This window comes from Triturus cristatus, chromosome 8 (genome assembly GCF_964204655.1).
Source record: "Triturus cristatus chromosome 8, aTriCri1.1, whole genome shotgun sequence".
NCBI lineage: Eukaryota > Metazoa > Chordata > Amphibia > Caudata > Salamandridae > Triturus > Triturus cristatus.
The window spans coordinates 1,070,689,998-1,070,713,140 of NC_140591.1; the positions used below are offsets into that span (position 1 = coordinate 1,070,689,998).

At 42.2% G+C, this 23,143-nt stretch overlaps 1 long non-coding RNA gene across 6 annotated transcripts in view; it reads right to left on the bottom strand.

Moving 5' to 3' along the window:
* Positions 1–250: 250 nt before the first annotated feature.
* LOC146805388 (uncharacterized) overlaps positions 251–23,143 on the bottom strand; it is a 272,286-nt gene continuing 249,393 nt past the window's right edge. For all 6 annotated transcript variants that reach the window (XR_014967839.1, XR_014967835.1, XR_014967838.1 and 3 more), the window contains 3 exons: positions 10,363–10,452; positions 4,293–4,382; positions 251–3,319 (listed from right to left, as the gene is read on the bottom strand). This is a non-coding gene — a long non-coding RNA (uncharacterized LOC146805388). The remainder of the gene's footprint in view (positions 3,320–4,292; positions 4,383–10,362; positions 10,453–23,143) is intronic.

Consider the following 23,143-nt stretch of genomic DNA (forward strand, 5'->3'; position numbering starts at 1 on the left):
GGCATAGAGAGAACAAGCTCTGTTCATTAGATGTGGTAAGTGACAATGATGGATACTGCAAATGCAAATGGTTGTGTGTTAGGCATCTGAATTATGAGAATTGCTGGGAGAGAGCGGAACGATAAAACCAAAAGGGGAGACATAATCATTGATACAGGAAGGACTAAAACAGTTGAGGAAGAATGAATAATAGATAAACAAACAATCAAATGAGTCAAGAAATAGAAATATAAGCAAACATAATGTTTTGCAAATATTTAATATGCTGCATTTATTTTATTCACTGTTAGAGATTTCACATAAATGTTTAAGGCATTTTTTTAATATTTGTTCACAGGATTCAGTGGAATACTAGATATTGGAATGGATAAATACACCAAAAGTAACAAGCTGGTTGCACAAGCAGAGTCATGTGTGTAATCATATCCATAAGTGTGAGCATAGAATGGGAGAGAAAAGAAAGGTTCTATGACACAATGTAGAATCACAAATATATTTATTAGTAGACACATTGTTTAGGCAGTGGTACAAGAGCTTGGAGGGATAGTGAGTTAGGAATAATGACAGCTAGTTGGAATTAAAAAAAACAATGCTGCTCTTAGTTAAAAACAAACATGACTTAACGTGGATACCACTGTCAGCAGTTTCATACATATATCAGGGATGCTGCACATGCAAAAGCTGATTGTTGATGAAGGGCCACCTATACGCAATTCTCTGAGAGGGAAATTGAAATAATTTGAACATGACTAACTGTATTCTGAGCACGTATGTAGACCAGTGTTTAATCCTAGGGATCTGCTGCAAAAACAAGCAACAAAACTGTCTGTGTGTGCATGGATGTCAATTCACCAAAATGTCAGGGGCAGCAGAAGTGACAGGACACATCATTTGACCTTTACTTCACTCAGACACACATGCTTACACATATACACACACTTTCTCTTACAGAAGCACACTCTCATCCGCAAGCGCACACACAACATACTTTTTAAAGCATTTTTTATTGCCTCAGTTGCCGGATAGTATAGTCCAGCTAAATGTATTCCAGTTTTTTTAATACACTAATAGTCAACCCAAGTGACCCCTAAATGATGTCCATGAGTTTGTGTGGTGCAAGCCCTACAGATAGCTTGTAAATGTTCAGAACAAGAAGGTTTTCAAACTTTCACCCACATGACCATGGATCACAGTCGAGCAGGATCCTGAATTCCATGCAAAGATACAATAGAAATGTCACCACCTCTTAACAAATTCTTAGCATCCCTTAGCATATGTGTTGCATGTATCAGTAGTTAGATCTACAAATTTGTAAAAACGTAATTTGATTCCAGAATTTTTGGAGAGTTGTGGCAGTCCCTGTAAAGAGCTACCCTAAAATGTTAATGATTTTGGTAGAAGAAACATTTGAAATACAGAGGGGGAGACTTACTAAGGGTCAGATTTATCATAGTGTTGCATTGCCCTTGCATCATGCAAGGTGATGCAAGAGCAACTCAACACTAAAGTCAGATTTACCAAGCAATGCAATGCCACCTTGGGTTGTCTTGCAGTGCTTGGTAAATCTCGAGTAATGCAAAGCAGCGCCTTGAGCTACTCTGCCCCAAGAAGGCGATCCATGGGCTGAGGGTGGGTGTTCCCACGCTTCCACCCATGGATTTTGTCGCATTTCCAGATTTTCCATTAGTGTTAGACCTGGGAATGCATCAAAATACTACACCTACCCAGGTGAGGCATAACGAGGGGAAATATCTTTATTTCTTCTCATTATTTCCTCTTTCTTTATGTGCTGCACTCTACCTAAAATGTTTTTTTTTTAGTAGGAAGGTGCCCCTTCCTGCACGAAAACAATCCTGCCTGCACCGCAGGCACCCTTGCACCATTTTGCAAGGATACCCACATTGACACAAGGCAGCACATTGTGCGCTAGCGCAAGTAAAGGACAGGAATGCATCATAGTTAGTTAAATATGGTGCCTTCCTGCCCTCTCCCTTTCGCACAGCGCAGTGCAGCAAGATATCTTGCCATGTTGCGTTGCATGTAAGTATGATAAATCTGGCCCTAAGTTTCCAATCAACGCAGTGCAGTGGGAAAAGCTTCTCTTCTGCATTGCATGAAAGAGAGTTGTCTCTCTCCCCCTACCCTAGTGTACTTTAAGCTGCCCGGCACCAACAGTCACACTTTTGCACAATAGTGCAAGGGTGTACCTCTGATGTCAACCATAGGTTTTGTAAAGAAAGTGTACCCTTCAAGTACAAAATACTATTCTTAAACATATATTACCAAACTTTGTACAGTACAGCATACATACAAAATTAGAAACGTTTTCAGAAAGGAAATCTTTGCAAAAACGTTATGCCTGCCTTTAGGGGGCATATCTGTTTGGGGCTGATCCCTGTTTATCACTGTCAGTAGATAGGTTGTGCTTAAAACTCCATGAGTTATTGCATGGGAACACCCTTGTTTCACCCACGATACGCTCCCATGATGCAAAATAGAGCAAAATAGTGCAAAGAGTTACTTTGGGCCTACTTTCCAGTCCAAAACAAGTGCTGAAAAGTAAATCCCCAAATCAATAGTTTGCACCAGTATGCGTCATTTTTGTGATGCAAACACAGTGCAAAGTTTTGATCAAAGTATCCCAGAGTTTAGATCTACACAATTCAGTATGTAGAAGAGTTTGGTTAAATTAAAACTACAAACCCTTTGGTGGACATACATTGCAAGCAGGTGGGAGGGATTGAAAGAATATTTTTTTTATATCAGTGCCAGTTTGCATTAAAAGCACTGCTTGGCTTGTTGCCAAGCATAGGGATGGACAAATGATAGAAAACTACCCTGCAAGTTTATAGATGATGACTTATAACATGCCTACAGTCGTCATAGTGACAAAATATGAAATGTGAAATCTTCCAGGTGAATTCCAAGTGCAGCTCGACAGTGGCAGTGAATGAAACAGTTGTATCCATCAGGGATTAGACATAGGAATGCTTGGTGATTGCTGAATATCCATATCATAAACCCCCACAAATTGGCAATGAGTGTAATGAAAAAAAACAATGCAGCACCCAAAATGTATATTCGGAGCAGCTGAAGAATGTAGTACAAGCGTAAAATGTAGATTTAGACATCTGCATTCTGAGCACCACTTCCCATTGGTGTTAGGCACATACATTGGTTGTTAGAAGTTGTGAAATGTGACATAATTTTGAAGTTGGAGGCATTTCATGTATATCTTCTTGATTTGCTTATTCCTCCTTTAATGCTAGTCCGTTAGCCACAATCCATCTGGGTGGACATATATCAGGGCAGTGAAAGCCTGCAAAAGAAAATACAGTTAGAGTCATTATTACAATCTAATCCAGGCATCCAACACTATTCATCATTACTTTACAGCTCTGGCTGCTCTCAATGAGCAGTTTTAGTAAATGCTCTTTAATTAAATACTTCTTCCAACATCAGCTGACAAAATTAAGATAAACACATGCTACAGTATCACAGATACATGAGACAACCAGAGCTGTTTGGTCCATGTTGCTGAGAATCTCAAAGAAAGGCACAGCATGAAGTCTAGCAAAATATCTAACAAAAATATCCTAATATTGCTTTTTTGCAATGAATTTCTAGTTTTTTTCAAACATAAAGTAATATTTTTGTCATGGGCACTCAGGCCCTGGTTTATGTCAAACCCTGATTGTATAAGGACATGTGGTTAATAACAGGCATGTTGAATTATCTTGGCCAGAAATGAGTATTTATTATTATCTGATTAAAATGTGAACCAGGCATAGGAAACACGTTTTACTGTAAATAAGTATCCTAATTGTATGCAGAAACATATGTTCATTGGACACACGTTTTACTGTAAAGAAGCATCATAATTGTATGCAGAAATATATTTTCATTTATGCTTCGTGTTTTGTTTGTATTCAGAAACACGTTTCCTTATTTAAATAATCAACACGTGTAAACTATGGCCAGGAGGGATTGCAGTTCACGTTCCTCGCATCGGACCTCGCATCGTTGGTTGACACGTGGGAAAACTAATTGAACTCATGGGCACAAGCTACAGAAAACACGTTTCACGTGTCAACTGTCAACACGTGGAAACCTGGCTTCCCTTTCCCAACGTGAGCAAGCGAAAGTATTTAAACCGCTCGCATCAGCTCACACGCGCTTGGTCTCGTTGTTCTGGGAGACACGCGCTTACTGCATCTGTTCCTGAGATTGGCTTTTCGGTTCGGGTGACGGCATTCCAGGCATTCCTTTCCGCTATCCTGCTGTAAACTTACCAGGCTGACTCCAGCTGACTCCAGACAGCATCCTCTTGATTCCGGTGATCGGCGGCCCGTCCCAGCGCTTCCGGTGACATCATCATTCCCCTACAGGAAACAAACAAACACAGATAAATCCAATTTAAAGCTACAGTCACTCGGTGAGTTTCTTTATTTGTTTGCTGCGTAGAGACAACTTCTGGCATAAGTAAAGACAACGTCAGGCAGCACAGCAAGAACACAGACTATGTGTGATGAATAACAAAGACTTTTGAACAGTACTTTATTATCGCTTCGTTTATCAAAATTCTTGAGGAATAATCCAGAAGAACATTGTGTTGGAAGGCTGATAGAACTGATTGAAAGCCTAAAAAGACTCTGAATCATTGTTAATGGACACTGTAGATCACTTATGTGCTAAATGTTAGAGGTAATTTCTAGGAAGCGTGGTAATCTTTGTTTCAAAAGTCTTGGTGGTGGAGGATATGTTTTAGCTTGTTTTCTTTTGCAGAAGCCCCAGCAGAACTAAAATAACAACAGTGTCACATTACGTACTATTCAAGAGAGAGTTGTTTAGAGAGTCCCTAACCTAGGTACATGTAATAATCACTGTTTAATTGATGCTATTGTGTATACCATTAAAGTGTATTCATTACTCGTATTTCTATATTTCTTCAGCTTACTGATTTCCGGTTGGTAGTGAGCCCTTCCTGTATGCGCAATTGTCAAGCACCCCCAAAATAGAACAGCACCCGGTTCCAGGAGGACAATCTCTCTCTCTCTCTCTTTCTCCCATTCCCCCTTTCCCTTCGGAGACTTCTTGGGTAACAGAGTTTCATTAGTTCTGGACCTCGAGCAGTTTTCCGGTGGACTGGGGATAGCTCGTCGTCAAAAAGAGCGAGAGATACAGGTAAGCGTCTTCTCTGACAGAAGACCAAGCCTATAAAAAAAAAAGGGGTTCTTTTTGACGACGATCAAAACAATGGAGTATCTAGGTGAGGAGTCACAGCTTTCACAACTCACAGAAATAATTAGAGGATTGCAAGAGGAAATGCTACAAGTAAAACAAGAAAATCAGTTATTAAGGGAAGAATTAGCGAAAAGCCGAGCAGGGTTTACTCAATGGAGGGATCCGAAGTTGTTAGGTACACGTCCTGTTTTGGCCCCTCCCAAGTTTGTTCCACAGAACCCCCCTCTTAGTACTCAACAAGCTGGACATAATCTACAGGTGACTGTGGTTTCCCCTACTCCTGTCCCATTGGCTAACCCAGAACGTTTCAATGGGGACAATACTCGATTTGCGGCATTTATGAGTCAGTGCCAGCTGCATTTTCTTTGTAAACCGCAAATCTTTAATACTGATTCTGCTAAAACAGCATTTGTAATTTCCTATTTAGGTGGGGTGGCAGCCAATTGGGCTATTCCATTAATAGAATCCAATGACCCCCTTTTACAGGATTTTACTACTTTTAAAGAAACAATGACACGCTTGTTTGCACGGCATGTTTTCCTGCAATCAAGTGATAACGAGCTTTTAAACCTCCGGCAGGGCACTAAAGATCTCCTTACATATGTAACCACTTTCAACAGACTCCTTGCTGAAACGCGTTGACCTGAAGGTAAACGCACCTCTTTGTTTTATAGAGGCTTAAGAGATGACCTAAAAGATTCCTTGGCTCACATTGAAGATTTACCTGAAGATTATACCGAGTTCGTAGACTTGGTTGTTAAGCTTGATCATAGATTAAGTGAAAGGAAGGGGGAAAAAACCAAGTCCGATTTCCGATCACTTATGTTTAAAGTAGAAAGAAAAGACAAAGAAACAAAGAATAGTGAGCCGGAACCCATGCAAATTGGAGGTCTTCGAAGTCCTTTGTCACAGGAAGAAAAGGATAGGAGACGTAAGGAAAAATTATGCCTTTATTGTGGTAAAGCAGGGCACTTTGCCAGGGAATGCACAGCAAAACCACAAACTAAGAAAACTATCGCAGCTGCTCAATCCGACCAACTGGAATCGGAAAACTAGGCATCTCGGAGATAACAGAGATCGCTTCTCCGAGAAAAAAGAATAACAAGATCTCAAAACATATAAACAATACTGTTAAAAATACCCCAAGACACATGATGTTGTTAATGACAATAATTGTTACCGTGCAGCAAAGACATATTTTACCTGTTCTTCTAGACTCTGGAGCAACAGGAAACTTTTTTGACATCCAGCTAGCACAAAGATTAGGAGTATCACAATTGCCTAAATCTGCACCAGAACCAGTACGGGCCGTTGATGGATCTGCCTTATCTTCTGGCATGATTCGCTTTCATACCACTCCCTTGACTGTAGTCAGTGAAAATGGACATACGGAACAAATAATGTTCGATTTAATTGATACACCGACTTTTGGAATAATTCTAGGGATTCCTTTGCTTGAAAAGCATAACCCGAGTATTGATTGGGTCCACTGAACGGTGAGATTGGATTCGGCCTTTTGCCAAAATACTTGTTACCAAGAAGCTCAAGATCCTATCCACCCTTTACATTGTGCTAGCATCGATGCTAACCTTGCTTTAATCCCAAGTGATTATAACGATTTTTTAGACGTGTTTGATCCAGTGCAAGCTTCTAAACTCCCACCTCACAGAATTTACGACTGTAGGATTGATTTAATACCTGGAGCTCCTTTACCCTGCAGTCGTATCTATGCCCTTACTGAGCCAGAAAATCAATACTTACGACACTATCTTGATGAGCTCTTAGAAAAAGGATTTATCCGTCACTCCACTTCACCTGTATCTTCGCCACTCTTCTTCGTGGCGAAGAAATCCGGAGATTTGAGGGCTTGTATTGATTATCGTACTATCAACAAGGCTTCTATCAAAAACAGGTATCCCCTTCCCTTGATTCCTGTCCTTTTGGAACAGGTAAAGGGTTCAACTATTTACACCAAGTTGGATCTCCGTGGCGCATATCATTTAATACACGTCAAAGAAGGGGATGAGTGGAAAACGGCTTTCCGGACTAAGTTTGGTCTGTTTGAATATACTGTAATGCCGTTCGGCCTATGTAATGCCCCGGCGGCATTCCAGTATTTCATAAACGAGGTTTTTCATGATCTTTTGGATGTTTGTGTAATAGTTTACATTGACGACATTTTAATTTTTTCAAAAAATTTAGAGGAACATGTGAACCATGTTACAATTGTTTTACAAAGGTTAAGAGACAATTCTCTCTATGCCAAACCTGAGAAGTGTGTATTCCATGCTAGTTCTGTGGAATTTTTAGGTTATATTCTTTCACCTGACGGTATCACTATGGATTCCAAGAAAGTAGCTGCCATATTGAACTGGCCTGTTCCAAATTCAACAAAAGACATACAAAAAGTACTAGGGTTTGCTAATTTTTATCGCCGTTTTATTGCAAACTTTTCTAGAATAGTTGCTCCTATTACTCAATTATTAAAAAAGGGGCAAGCTTTTCAGTGGACAGAGGACGCTAACATAGCTTTTCAAACTCTTAAAAAAGCTTTTACTTCAGCACCAGTTTTGATACACTCCAATCCTGATCAACCATTCTTCATAGAGGCGGATGCTTCTCAAACAGCAGTAGGGGGAGTTTTAATGCAAAAAGATCCAAGGACCGGTCATCTTCATCCTTTAGCATTTTATTCACGAAAACTCCTACCTGCTGAACAAAACTACACAATAGCCGAAAGAGAGCTGCTGGCTATTAAAAACGTTTTTTCTGAATGGAGGCATCATTTATTAGGAGCAAAACACACCATGATCATTTATTCAGATCATAAGAATCTGCAGTTCTTCACCTCTATGAAGGCATTAACACCAAGACAGATGAGGTGGCTTCATTTCTTTAGTGAATTTGATTTCCTCATCACTTATCGGCCGGGCCAGAAACAGGTGTTATCCGACACCTTATCTAGGATAAATGAAAAAGATTCTAAACAATCAGACGCTAAGGTTCAAACAGTTATACCAACTGAACGTGTTGTAGCCTTAACCAATTCAGATACATTCCTGGACATAGTTAAGAAAGAGTCTCAGAAAATCAATCAGGATGATTGGGAGAAAAAGAAATATAATTCCGTACAGGACGGTTTTCTTTTTCACAAAAAAAGATTGTTCATTCCATTAAAAGAACAAAGAGATCAAATAATAGTTTGGCATCATGACTCAGGGTTAGCTGGGCACCCAGGTATACACAAGACTCAAGAGTTATGTGAAAGAAACTTCTGGTGGGACACTATGAGAACAGATATCCAAAACTATATCAAAAGATGTCCAGTTTGTGCTCGAAATAAATCTACGAACATTGCTCCAGCTGGTCTTTTGCACCCACTACCTATTCCAAGAACTCCCTGGCACACCATTAGTGTAGATTTCATAACCAATCTCCCAGTTTCCAATAATTACACCACAATCGTTGTTTTTGTAGATTTATTGTCTAAAATGGGTCATTTTATTCCTCTAAAAAAGATACCAACTGCGAGTGAATTTTGTGACATTTTTATTCAACACATTGTACGATTACATGGTTTGCCCAGTAAGATTTTGTCGGACAGAGGTCCCCAATTTGTTTCAAAATTTTGGAGAAAAGTTTGTGATCAACTAGGAATTGAAGTCGCCTTGTCATCTGCTTTTCACCCTCAAACAGATGGGCAGACCGAGAAGGTGAATCAATATCTTGAACAAACATTACGATGTTTTACCATGACACTAACCTCTCAATGGGATAGAGCCCTTTCTTTAGCGGAATTCTCTTATAATAATTCCATTCATTCCGCCTTGGGGTGCTCTCCTTTTTATTTCACTACTGGTCATCATCCCCGTAGTATTCCAACTCAAAAACCAGATGTTGACCTTTTGTTACCATCAGTATATGACAAACTAACAACCTTACAGGTTATTCAGGAGAAGGCAAGAAAGTGTTTAGCACAAAATAAAATTCAAGTTAAAATACAAGCTGATAAACATCGCTCTTCTGAACCATCTTATCAGGCTGGGGACATGGTATGGTTATCCACCCGCAATATTCAATTAGAGGGTCCAAGGAAATTACAACCAAGGTTTATCGGTCCATTTAGTATTAAAGAGGTAATAAATCCAGTAACAATGAAGTTAGATCTCCCACCAGAATATCCCTGTCATCCAACATTTCATGTTTCCCTTCTAAAGCCGTTTTATCCTGGTACTAGGAAAGATAATCCTCCTCCTCCAATCATCATAGGTGATCACCTAGAATATGAGGTTAATAAAATAATAGATTCCAAAAGAATAATCAGAAAATTATATCACCTCATAGATTGGAAAGGATACGATGTAACTGAACGTTCCTGGGAACCTGCTGCCAATGTACATGCCCCTCGTCTAATTAGACAATTTCATGCATTTCATCCCGCTAAACCAAAACCTGTAGGACGGCCTTTGCGGGGTAGAACTGTCATGGGCACTCAGGCCCTGGTTTATGTCAAACCCTGATTGTATAAGGACATGTGGTTAATTACAGGCATGTTGAATTATCTTGGCCATAAATGAGTATTTATTATTATCTGATTAAAATGTGAACCAGGCATAGGAAACACGTTTTACTGTAAATAAGTATCCTAATTGTATGCAGAAACATATGTTCATTGGACACACGTTTTACTGTAAAGAAGCATTATAATTGTATGCAGAAATATATTTTCATTTATGCTTCGTGTTTTGTTTGTATTCAGAAACACGTTTCCTTATTTAAATAATCAGCACGTGTAAACTATGGCCAGGAGGGATTGCAGTTCACGTTCCTCGCATCGAACCTCCCATCGTTGGTTGACACGTGGGAAAACTAATTGAACTCATGGGCACAAGCTACAGAAAACACGTTTCACGTGTCAACTGTCAACACGTGGAAACCTGGCTTCCCTTTCCCAACGTGAGCAAGCGAAAGTATTTAAACCGCTCGCATCAGCTCACACGCGCTTGGTCTCGTTGTTCTGGGAGACACGCGCTTACTGCATCTGTTCCTGAGATTGGCTTTTCGGTTCGGGTGACGGCATTCCAGGCATTCCTTTCCGCTATCCTGCTGTAAACTTACCAGGCTGACTCCAGCTGACTCCAGACAGCATCCTCTTGATTCCGGTGATCGGCGGCCCGTCGCAGCGCTTCCGGTGACATCATCATTCCCCTACAGGAAACAAACAAACACAGATAAGTCCAATTTAAAGCTACAGTCACTCGGTGAGTTTCTTTATTTGTTTGCTGCGTAGAGACAACTTCTGGCATAAGTAAAGACAACGTCAGGCAGCACAGCAAGAACACAGACTATGTGTGATGAATAACAAAGACTTTTGAACAGTACTTTATTATCGCTTCTTTTATCAAAATTCTTGAGGAATAATCCAGAAGAACATTGTGTTGGAAGGCTGATAGAACTGATTGAAAGCCTAAAAAGACTCTGAATCATTGTTAATGGACACTGTAGATCACTTATGTGCTAAATGTTAGAGGTAATTTCTAGGAAGCGTGGTAATCTTTGTTTCAAAAGTCTTGGTGGTGGAGGATATGTTTTAGCTTGTTTTCTTTTGCAGAAGCCCCAGCAGAACTAAAATAACAACAGTGTCACATTACGTACTATTCAAGAGAGAGTTGTTTAGAGAGTCCCTAACCTAGGTACATGTAATAATCACTGTTTAATTGATGCTATTGTGTATACCATTAAAGTGTATTCATTACTCGTATTTCTATATTTCTTCAGCTTACTGATTTTCGGTTGGTAGTGAGCCCTTCCTGTATGCGCAATTGTCAAGCACCCCCAGAATAGAACAGCACCCGGTTCCAGGAGGACAATCTCTCTCTCTCTCTCTTTCTCCCATTCCCCCTTTCCCTTCGGAGACTTCTTGGGTAACAGAGTTTCATTAGTTCTGGACCCCGAGCAGTTTTCGGGTGGACTGGGGATAGCTCGTCGTCAAAAAGAGCGAGAGATACAGGTAAGCGTCTTCTCTGACAATTTTAGCACCATATGTTTGGCCAACCCCCCGTCGAGCTTGGATTTTGGTTTTGCGCAATGAGGAGTTGGCTTGCAAGTGAACCTCTTGTAGACAGTCAACCCCCAGCCACACATGGCCTTCACCTGTTCACGGCAACACACCGCAGACACTAAGAACAGGTCCCTATTATGTTTTTTTTGACCCAGCAAGTGACAAAAGGCAGCAAAGATATTAGCAAACCTAAACATATATATTACCCAGTGGTGGTCAAAACTTGGTAGTTATAGTTAGGTCTACTTTTCCATAGAAAGAAAGTTTTTTGGTTTGCTAATAACTTTGGGCTTGTTTGATGAATCTTCACAAAACTTTCCAAAAAAAGTTCATCCACCTTAACTCCATCCTGGAAGGTTTCAGGGGGATTCCGTCAAGTGGGTGGCGAGAAAAAAGGGTGTCCCAAAATGCAAAATACCCAAGCCTTTTTCAAAAGACCTCTTTATAACAGGATACAGCAAGAACTACTCAATGGAATTATACCAGATTTGGCAGGAAGCTAGATCTTGGTCCGCGATTGTGCTTTTTGTGATTTGGTGTAAATCCATTCAGTAGTGTTTGAGAAATTAAGGTTGACAAATATCTGGACGGTTGGGTCTACACAAGTCTCTCGAGAGAGCGGCAATTTAAAAATAGAGGATTCTGAATGGTCCAGGGAGCTTATTTTTCCCTTGGCCATCTCACTTCATTAGGAGGTAGACTTCTGCAAGTGCTCTGATTGGCTGCCAGCTATATGAGAAAAATGTTGCAGGCAGCCATTACAGGACTCAAGGACTTAGTCGCCGGTCATGAAATAAAATAAAATAGTATAGGGGTCAGGGGTAGGGATGCCCTGAACCCCTAGGCCCCATGGCTTGTATTCATGAAGGGGAGAGGGGCTGCATGGCCCCCCTCCCAGAGGCTGCAGAACTCCCAGGTAGCCCACCCCAGGGGCTGAAATTTGTTTATCTGGGGTGGGGGATATGAGGCCCCCTCCTGAGCCTGGAAAGCACACAGGGAGCACACCCCTGGGGCTAAAGATACTTTATATGGGGAGGGGGCCACACAGCCCCCCTCCCCAAGCCTCAAAAGGCCCGGCGAGCATACTCCTGGGGACAAAGGGTAACAAAATGGGGAGGGGAGCAACACAGCCCCCCTCACTGAGCCATTAATGGCACGGTGACCCCAGAGATGGCTCAGTAGCTATGTCCCGGAGAGCCCACCCCAGAACATAGCGGTTGCCGTGTCTGTAATGGCACTTGCTGGGAAACCTGTGTTTGGTCTCGCTTGCGGAAGCATTTTTCAATCTCCAGCCAAGCAAGAGCAAACACCTAGTCTCCAGCAGGTGGGGGCTTTGAAAATCCTCCCACTCACTGGTAGCGAACTTTTAATTGGTTTCCCTCTCTGCACTGAAGTGGACAGGGAAACAGATCAAACTATTGCTCCCTCCCGGCGGAAGCAGCAGTAGGAGCTGCTCCATGTAAGTGGGAGAAATGCTGGATCCTGCTGTATGCAGGGAGCCGGCTCGAGTCCTTGGCAGCCTTGGGACTCCCCTCACCACCCCCAACAAGAGTATGATAGGGGACCTGGGTGGGGGCCAGGACACCCAAATTTAAGTCTGAGTCATCTGGGGGAATAGGGTCCCCGGGCTGAAATCGCCCGGGGAGGTGGGCCTCCCTTCCCTTGAAAATCTCACTGGGCCCCAGGAATGGGGTCCCCAAGGTGGATATCATCCTGGGGATGGGGTCTGTGGCTAGTATTCTCAAATGACGGGGGGCCCTGAAAATTACACTAGGTCCAGGGAATGGAGTCCCTGGGGCCGATAATGGCTTAGGAACAGGATCATATGTGTCCCTCTCCTTAAATAAATGTGCGGGCTTGGGCGATGGGGTCCCCACGGCCTAAAGAGGCTTGGAAAGGGGGCGTCGTGGCCCACTCCCCCTTTTAAAATATCTGTACGGACCTGGGGGATGGGGTGCCCAGGGCCTAAAGAGGCTTGGGGAGGGGAGCCAGGTGGCCCCATTCCCCTATAATAAAAAAAGGCCCAGTGGTATGAAATACCCAGAGTCAGACCCTGTGGCCACCACCCGCCGTGCACGGCCAAATACTGTGTGCGGCATGGGGTAGGCTGCATGTGAAAGGTTGGCCGAAGGCTGCTGCGGGGTTGCATTTACGGATCGTATTTAAATATTCTTTACGTTTAAAAAAAACTAGAATTTCACTGAAAAGTCAAAGGTTAAACTAACGTTATAGTTAGGTGTAATAAAAATATTTTTTTTTTTACTTTCAAATTCTCTGAAAAAATCAAAGGTTAAAATAACTTTATAGTTAGGTGAATATGTCAGTGAAAACATTAACATTTTAAACTAAAAAAACACAGAAATGTACCAGTTACAAATGTCATCATTGATGACATCACTGTGATGTCATAAATGATGTCATAGAACATGACATGAGTGATTTAATATGTGAGGTCATAAGCAATGTATGGCCGGGGTGCAGGTTATAGTTAGCTCAGCTAACTTTCTGTGAATTCCTTGAATTTCAGTGTGTTATTTTGGTTCAAAACGTTAATGTTGTCACACACATACTCATACTATATGCTATTATTTACCAAGCGAATAGAACTATTGTCATCATTACAATTTTGTTATTTGGCTGCCTTACATATGCACCATTCTCAGACAAGTACCCACTTTGCATAAGCACTGGCAAAGCTGATATGCCTGGCTTTGTCCTAATTGCAATGTAGGCACTATTTGGGTGACTTTGTGTATGTTGTCCACACCTGTCCAAGAAACAAAATCCCATAATGAAGCAACAGCTTGGGATTAGCGGTGGGTGGCAAACTCTGCTTCGCCTGTGAAGTTTGCGGAGTTTGAGCCGCTCCACTTGGAGTGCGGAGTTCAGCTAAAACGCCACAAACCACTGCTTAGTGGAATTCACCAGTGCGCTCCCATAAAACAGTCAATATTAGTAACACACAGAGTGGCGTGAGCAACCCAAGATGGCTGCCACAGTTAGCAGTCTAGTCTTTCAGCAAAGACTTTGGAGTTCGGTCCACTATTGTTTTTTAGCATAGTGAGTGAGTAGGAAAGCTACAGACAGAGGCACCCAATCACAGAAGCCCGCTCGTGAAAGAAGGTTTAGAGTTGTGCCATTGTTGCGTCAGGAGTCAGGACACTCCCTTCTGTGGCAGAGAGAACTTTGTCTGTCATGCATTCTACTGCCCGGCCTTTTCCATTTTTTCACCCAGCTAGTCCTGAGACTCCCAACTCCCACCCTGCCCTTCTCCTGTAAGCTCAGGTGGTCTCACCTACCCTGGGGAGCATGGATTCATGCTACGACCACGAGGGGGCACCACAGTGCTGTATGCCTGCTTCAGGGAGCCGGTGGTCACCAACACCAAACGGGGAACCTGGACCACCAACACAATGCCAGCGCCCTGCAACCGACCTGCACTGCATCGGCAACAAGGAGCCCTCCTGGTGGCAGAGCCAGACCATGGCATTAAGGCTGCGCCCTTCAGCACCCCAGCTCGGTCAACAATGAATGAATCTCATTCCAACATTACCCTGTACCTGGGTGAGTACAGGCAACATGAGCCTTTGGGTTCCATTCACTTACGCACACTGTTACCTACAGAACAGATGCATGAGCGAAAGTACAGGACGTGACTTGTACCATAATCTTTAGTTTTATATTATCGCACACTAGTTTCTGTTACAGAAGAATGCATGTTTAATGCCTTTTTGTTGAACTAGTATCATTCATTTGAGGGCAGGCGAAGTGTAGATTATCTTTGTGGTTGATGATGATGTTCATTGTGGGATAGGGAGGGATACCGGCTCAACTCCACCTGCTTGCGGAACTGGACAGAATTTAATGGAGTTTTTCAGTAACTCCGCGAAATTCCGCAGAGTAGAACTCTGCGAGCTCCGCACAGCCCTACCTGGGATACAACAATATGGAAGATGGCAAGTGGGCCTCTTTACTGAACACACCACTGTACCAGATTTAAACTGTACCCTTAATGAAGAATATTATAAAAATGAGCCAAAAGGTGAATTGTGTTGTAATGAGTGATCATAAATGGCAAACACAGCAAAATATTGCTAAGGGACACTATTTTCATTACATCTTTAAAAAAGCCTAAATGCACATCTTTACTTTGTGAACAAAGAAATCTGTAAATCCAATATCAAGTTGTATCATGATAGCACTGTGAAATAAACAAACATCCTAGAGTTATTAGTGAATAGAACTGGGACCTTATGAAAAACAAATGAAAAGTCATTATGTCGGCAAAGTAAATATGTCAAAGATCATACAGTGACTCTAATTTAGCAAAAGGGCTACTTGATGCCTGTGGGATATCGAGACTTCTGGTTGGCAGAGCATACACCCTGTCCAAGCAGGAGTCACAATTCTCGTAAGGGTAAGTCAAATATACAATCTAAATTAACCTGTGCTCACCCTCTGGTCACTTGGCTCAGAGCAGTCAGGCTTAACTTAGGAGGCAATGTGTAAAGTAATTGTACAACACTTTAATTACAGTAACAGAGTGAAAGTACCACAAAATGACTCCAGAAGAGTTTATAACAATGGAGAATATTTATCGGAGTAAAACAAGACCAAAACAATAAAAAAGTAGAAGGTGAGATATGAATTTTCAAAGATTAAATCCAAAAGCAGTGCTTAGAAGTCAATAGCGCTAAGAGGTTACTTCAGTTTGCGCTAGACGGGGGTAAATCCAAAGTTAAAGACCGATGGTGATGGAGGGCAGCCCACCTACAGAACCCATGCAGGGCCTGCTGAAAATGTACCTTGCACGGAGCAAGGGTCAACTTTGAGGACTATCTGAGTCGGTTCCGATTCACGCAGTCGGGTCAATGAGTCAAAGTCGAACCTCACAGTCGAGACTCGCGTCGTCGTCAAATTGGCTCTGCGTTGGCATCGGAGGGCACTGCATCAGTTTTGATTGGCGCAAAGGGGTAACTGCATTGATTTTTGCACACAACAACTGCAGAAACCACTTCTGAGTCCCAAGACTGGAGGGGGCAATTCAGGCAAGGGTAGGACTCACAGGTGGCAGAGTCCAGCATCACGAACAAAGTTGCAAGAAGTCTTTTTTGACCCTTTTTTGAGACTTCACTGGAGGCAAGCCAACAAGCCGTTGGAGAATCTTGGGTTCAAGGATGTAGAGAACAGGTCCAGTCCTTCTCACTCCTAAGCATGAAGCAGCAGGCCCACACAGCAGAGCAGGTAGCAAAGCGGCAGACCCTCCTGCAGCACAACAGTTTTTTTCCAGGCAGAATGTCGCTGGTATCAGCAAAGTTCTGATTTGGTTGTGTCAGGGGTCCAGCACTTATACCCAAATGTGCCTTTGAAGTGGGGGAGACTTCTAAGAAGCCTTTGAAGATCACGAGGTCCCTGCCCTGAATGCCCTTGCTCTAGGCTCACTACAAGGGGCTATGCAACTCTTTGTGTGGGGACAGGTACAGCCCTATTCAGGTGCAAGTCTCAGCTCCTCTCTCCCAATCTATCTCAGGAAGGCCCATCAGCCTTGTGATGGGCCATCAGGATGCAAATGTCAAACCCCAGCTCCCTGTGTGTGATCGTCTACAGCGAGTGTAAAAATCCCAACTGTCACCCAACCCAGATGTGTATTCAGAGACAGGCAGAGGCACAGAATGGTTAAAGTAAGAAAATGCCAACGCTCAAAAAGTGGCATTTACAATTTAAAATCCGACTTCACCATACGTTGTGATTTTAAATTGTGAGTCCAGAGACACCAGACTCCAAATCTCTAACCTATTCCCAAAAGACGTTTTAAGGCAATACCAATGGTAACCTATAGGAGAAATAGGCCTTGCAATAGTGAAAAAGGAAATTAGCAGTTTTTAACTGCCATGACATGTAAAAGTCAAACTTACATGTCCTACCTTCTACCTTTTACATACATTGCACCCTGCCAAAGGCCTACCTTAGGGGTGACTTATATATATGTGATAAAAGGAAAGGTTTGCGCCTGGCAAATAGGTTAACATGCCAGGTCGAAATGGCAGTTTGAAACTGCAAACAGGCTCTGCAGTGGCAGGCCTGAACCATGTTTAAGGGCTACTGAAGTGAGTGGCACAATCAGTACTGCAGGCCCACTGGTAGCATTTAATTTACAGGCCCTGGACACATATAGTGCACAATTACTAGGGACTCATAAGTAAATTAAAAATGCCAATTGTGGCTAAGCCAATGTTACGATGATTTGAGTACAGAGCATATGTACTTTAGCACTGGTTAGCAGTAGTAAGGTGCCCAGAATCCTAAAGCCAACAAAAACACATTTAGCAAAAAGGGGAGGAGGAAGGCAAAATATTTGGGGTAACGCTGCAGAAAGGGCCATTTCTAGCAATGCCACTTCTCAAAACCTCTTGGGAGAACAAATGGGACAATATAATCATTAACCAACTGATTCACTCAAGTGATCTACATCAATGTTGCCCTCTGAGGCTTTAATTAACTATTTGTTATATTATCTATGGCATAGTATGATTTATTTATTCATGTGATTATTGTGAGGATTTCCTTAATGTTTTTGTAATTCATTATACACTGTTCATATTATTGACTTTGTTTAATTTGTGCTGGGTGTAGAATACTATTGCTCACGTTGTGAGCAGGGGTCTTCAAGCCGAAATGTATGAAAGCTTGGTTGTCCTTTTTTTATTGCATTGTAACTATACACCTCCTCAGGTCTGTTTGAAATTGTTTATCTTTTAAAATGTTTGGAAACCCACTATAAATATAAAAGCTAAGAAGTCAGCATTCTAATACTGCTAAGTGAACTCTTCACTATTCCATCAATTTAGTCTCTTCACATATAGGTAACTAAATATATTTTATCACCATCTCTCCCTGGCAGAGTAAAATAAATCTCTGCATAGCCTGTGAGGATTTGGTGAATGCCATTTCTCATTTCATCCTCATATGTTTATTACATACAGAAATTGTAAATGTACCTATTAAACAAAAGCAAAGATGTCTCTCGATTATTCATTGACAATATTCACATAAAAAATATGAATTAAAGAAGTGCCTATTTCAATTGATAGGATGTGTTTGAAAATGAACATTCTTCAGAGGGAATGTAAGAATGAAGCAAGCCCAATTTCTTCCTTACAAAACTCCCACCTCCTACAACTTCCTTAAATCAGTGTCAGCACAAATTCTAACACTGCCCCAAGTACAAAAAACACATGGATGGGAAGATGGCCATTCACAGTGTGTTTTACCGTACTCTGAAATTCCCTCCATCCTAACTCGTGTGTCAACACTGCTCACCTTACCAAAGAAAATCAGAAAAACATGTTTTTCTCAAAGAAGAAATACTTCTTCAAGAGGTTTACTCATAAATTCAGGCTGCTCCATTTTGTCAATAAATAAAACTACTATGTCAATAAATTAAAGCATCTTTCAACCAAACATTTCAGCCTTCAGTGATCCAGAGGCTCCACAACATTCGGTTAAGGAGCTCCCCATTGGTCCGCCAACATTCCATGCCAATCGCTGTCCAACATTCTGGAAGCTTTATAGTTAGGTGAATATGTCAGTGAAAACATTAACATTTTAAACTAAAAAAACACAGAAATGTACCAGTTACAAATGTCATCATTGATGACATCACTGTGATGTCATAAATGATGTCATAGAACATGACATGAGTGATTTAATATGTGAGGTCATAAGCAATGTATGGCCGGGGTGCAGGTTATAGTTAGCTCAGCTAACTTTCTGTGAATTCCTTGAATTTCAGTGTGTTATTTTGGTTCAAAACGTTAATGTTGTCACACACATACTCATACTATATGCTATTATTTACCAAGCGAATAGAACTATTGTCATCATTACAATTTTGTTATTTGGCTGCCTTACATATGCACCATTCTCAGACAAGTACCCACTTTGCATAAGCACTGGCAAAGCTGATATGCCTGGCTTTGTCCTAATTGCAATGTAGGCACTATTTGGGTGACTTTGTGTATGTTGTCCACACCTGTCCAAGAAACAAAATCCCATAATGAAGCAACAGCTTGGGATTAGCGGTGGGTGGCAAACTCTGCTTCGCCTGTGAAGTTTGCGGAGTTTGAGCCGCTCCACTTGGAGTGCGGAGTTCAGCTAAAACGCCACAAACCACTGCTTAGTGGAATTCACCAGTGCGCTCCCATAAAACAGTCAATATTAGTAACACACAGAGTGGCGTGAGCAACCCAAGATGGCTGCCACAGTTAGCAGTCTAGTCTTTCAGCAAAGACTTTGGAGTTCGGTCCACTATTGTTTTTTAGCATAGTGAGTGAGTAGGAAAGCTACAGACAGAGGCACCCAATCACAGAAGCCCGCTCGTGAAAGAAGGTTTAGAGTTGTGCCATTGTTGCGTCAGGAGTCAGGACACTCCCTTCTGTGGCAGAGAGAACTTTGTCTGTCATGCATTCTACTGCCCGGCCTTTTCCATTTTTTCACCCAGCTAGTCCTGAGACTCCCAACTCCCACCCTGCCCTTCTCCTGTAAGCTCAGGTGGTCTCACCTACCCTGGGGAGCATGGATTCATGCTACGACCACGAGGGGGCACCACAGTGCTGTATGCCTGCTTCAGGGAGCCGGTGGTCACCAACACCAAACGGGGAACCTGGACCACCAACACAATGCCAGCGCCCTGCAACCGACCTGCACTGCATCGGCAACAAGGAGCCCTCCTGGTGGCAGAGCCAGACCATGGCATTAAGGCTGCGCCCTTCAGCACCCCAGCTCGGTCAACAATGAATGAATCTCATTCCAACATTACCCTGTACCTGGGTGAGTACAGGCAACATGAGCCTTTGGGTTCCATTCACTTACGCACACTGTTACCTACAGAACAGATGCATGAGCGAAAGTACAGGACGTGACTTGTACCATAATCTTTAGTTTTATATTATCGCACACTAGTTTCTGTTACAGAAGAATGCATGTTTAATGCCTTTTTGTTGAACTAGTATCATTCATTTGAGGGCAGGCGAAGTGTAGATTATCTTTGTGGTTGATGATGATGTTCATTGTGGGATAGGGAGGGATACCGGCTCAACTCCACCTGCTTGCGGAACTGGACAGAATTTAATGGAGTTTTTCAGTAACTCCGCGAAATTCCGCAGAGTAGAACTCTGCGAGCTCCGCACAGCCCTACCTGGGATACAACAATATGGAAGATGGCAAGTGGGCCTCTTTACTGAACACACCACTGTACCAGATTTAAACTGTACCCTTAATGAAGAATATTATAAAAATGAGCCAAAAGGTGAATTGTGTTGTAATGAGTGATCATAAATGGCAAACACAGCAAAATATTGCTAAGGGACACTATTTTCATTACATCTTTAAAAAAGCCTAAATGCACATCTTTACTTTGTGAACAAAGAAATCTGTAAATCCAATATCAAGTTGTATCATGATAGCACTGTGAAATAAACAAACATCCTAGAGTTATTAGTGAATAGAACTGGGACCTTATGAAAAACAAATGAAAAGTCATTATGTCGGCAAAGTAAATATGTCAAAGATCATACAGTGACTCTAATTTAGCAAAAGGGCTACTTGATGCCTGTGGGATATCGAGACTTCTGGTTGGCAGAGCATACACCCTGTCCAAGCAGGAGTCACAATTCTCGTAAGGGTAAGTCAAATATACAATCTAAATTAACCTGTGCTCACCCTCTGGTCACTTGGCTCAGAGCAGTCAGGCTTAACTTAGGAGGCAATGTGTAAAGTAATTGTACAACACTTTAATTACAGTAACAGAGTGAAAGTACCACAAAATGACTCCAGAAGAGTTTATAACAATGGAGAATATTTATCGGAGTAAAACAAGACCAAAACAATAAAAAAGTAGAAGGTGAGATATGAATTTTCAAAGATTAAATCCAAAAGCAGTGCTTAGAAGTCAATAGCGCTAAGAGGTTACTTCAGTTTGCGCTAGACGGGGGTAAATCCAAAGTTAAAGACCGATGGTGATGGAGGGCAGCCCACCTACAGAACCCATGCAGGGCCTGCTGAAAATGTACCTTGCACGGAGCAAGGGTCAACTTTGAGGACTATCTGAGTCGGTTCCGATTCACGCAGTCGGGTCAATGAGTCAAAGTCGAACCTCACAGTCGAGACTCGCGTCGTCGTCAAATTGGCTCTGCGTTGGCATCGGAGGGCACTGCATCAGTTTTGATTGGCGCAAAGGGGTAACTGCATTGATTTTTGCACACAACAACTGCAGAAACCACTTCTGAGTCCCAAGACTGGAGGGGGCAATTCAGGCAAGGGTAGGACTCACAGGTGGCAGAGTCCAGCATCACGAACAAAGTTGCAAGAAGTCTTTTTTGACCCTTTTTTGAGACTTCACTGGAGGCAAGCCAACAAGCCGTTGGAGAATCTTGGGTTCAAGGATGTAGAGAACAGGTCCAGTCCTTCTCACTCCTAAGCATGAAGCAGCAGGCCCACACAGCAGAGCAGGTAGCAAAGCGGCAGACCCTCCTGCAGCACAACAGTTTTTTTCCAGGCAGAATGTCGCTGGTATCAGCAAAGTTCTGATTTGGTTGTGTCAGGGGTCCAGCACTTATACCCAAATGTGCCTTTGAAGTGGGGGAGACTTCTAAGAAGCCTTTGAAGATCACGAGGTCCCTGCCCTGAATGCCCTTGCTCTAGGCTCACTACAAGGGGCTATGCAACTCTTTGTGTGGGGACAGGCACAGCCCTATTCAGGTGCAAGTCTCAGCTCCTCTCTCCCAATCTATCTCAGGAAGGCCCATCAGCCTTGTGATGGGCCATCAGGATGCAAATGTCAAACCCCAGCTCCCTGTGTGTGATCGTCTACAGCGAGTGTAAAAATCCCAACTGTCACCCAACCCAGATGTGTATTCAGAGACAGGCAGAGGCACAGAATGGTTAAAGTAAGAAAATGCCAACGCTCAAAAAGTGGCATTTACAATTTAAAATCCGACTTCACCATACGTTGTGATTTTAAATTGTGAGTCCAGAGACACCAGACTCCAAATCTCTAACCTATTCCCAAAAGACGTTTTAAGGCAATACCAATGGTAACCTATAGGAGAAATAGGCCTTGCAATAGTGAAAAAGGAAATTAGCAGTTTTTAACTGCCATGACATGTAAAAGTCAAACTTACATGTCCTACCTTCTACCTTTTACATACATTGCACCCTGCCAAAGGCCTACCTTAGGGGTGACTTATATATATGTGATAAAAGGAAAGGTTTGCGCCTGGCAAATAGGTTAACATGCCAGGTCGAAATGGCAGTTTGAAACTGCAAACAGGCTCTGCAGTGGCAGGCCTGAACCATGTTTAAGGGCTACTGAAGTGAGTGGCACAATCAGTACTGCAGGCCCACTGGTAGCATTTAATTTACAGGCCCTGGACACATATAGTGCACAATTACTAGGGACTCATAAGTAAATTAAAAATGCCAATTGTGGCTAAGCCAATGTTACGATGATTTGAGTACAGAGCATATGTACTTTAGCACTGGTTAGCAGTAGTAAGGTGCCCAGAATCCTAAAGCCAACAAAAACACATTTAGCAAAAAGGGGAGGAGGAAGGCAAAATATTTGGGGTAACGCTGCAGAAAGGGCCATTTCTAGCAATGCCACTTCTCAAAACCTCTTGGGAGAACAAATGGGACAATATAATCATTAACCAACTGATTCACTCAAGTGATCTACATCAATGTTGCCCTCTGAGGCTTTAATTAACTATTTGTTATATTATCTATGGCATAGTATGATTTATTTATTCATGTGATTATTGTGAGGATTTCCTTAATGTT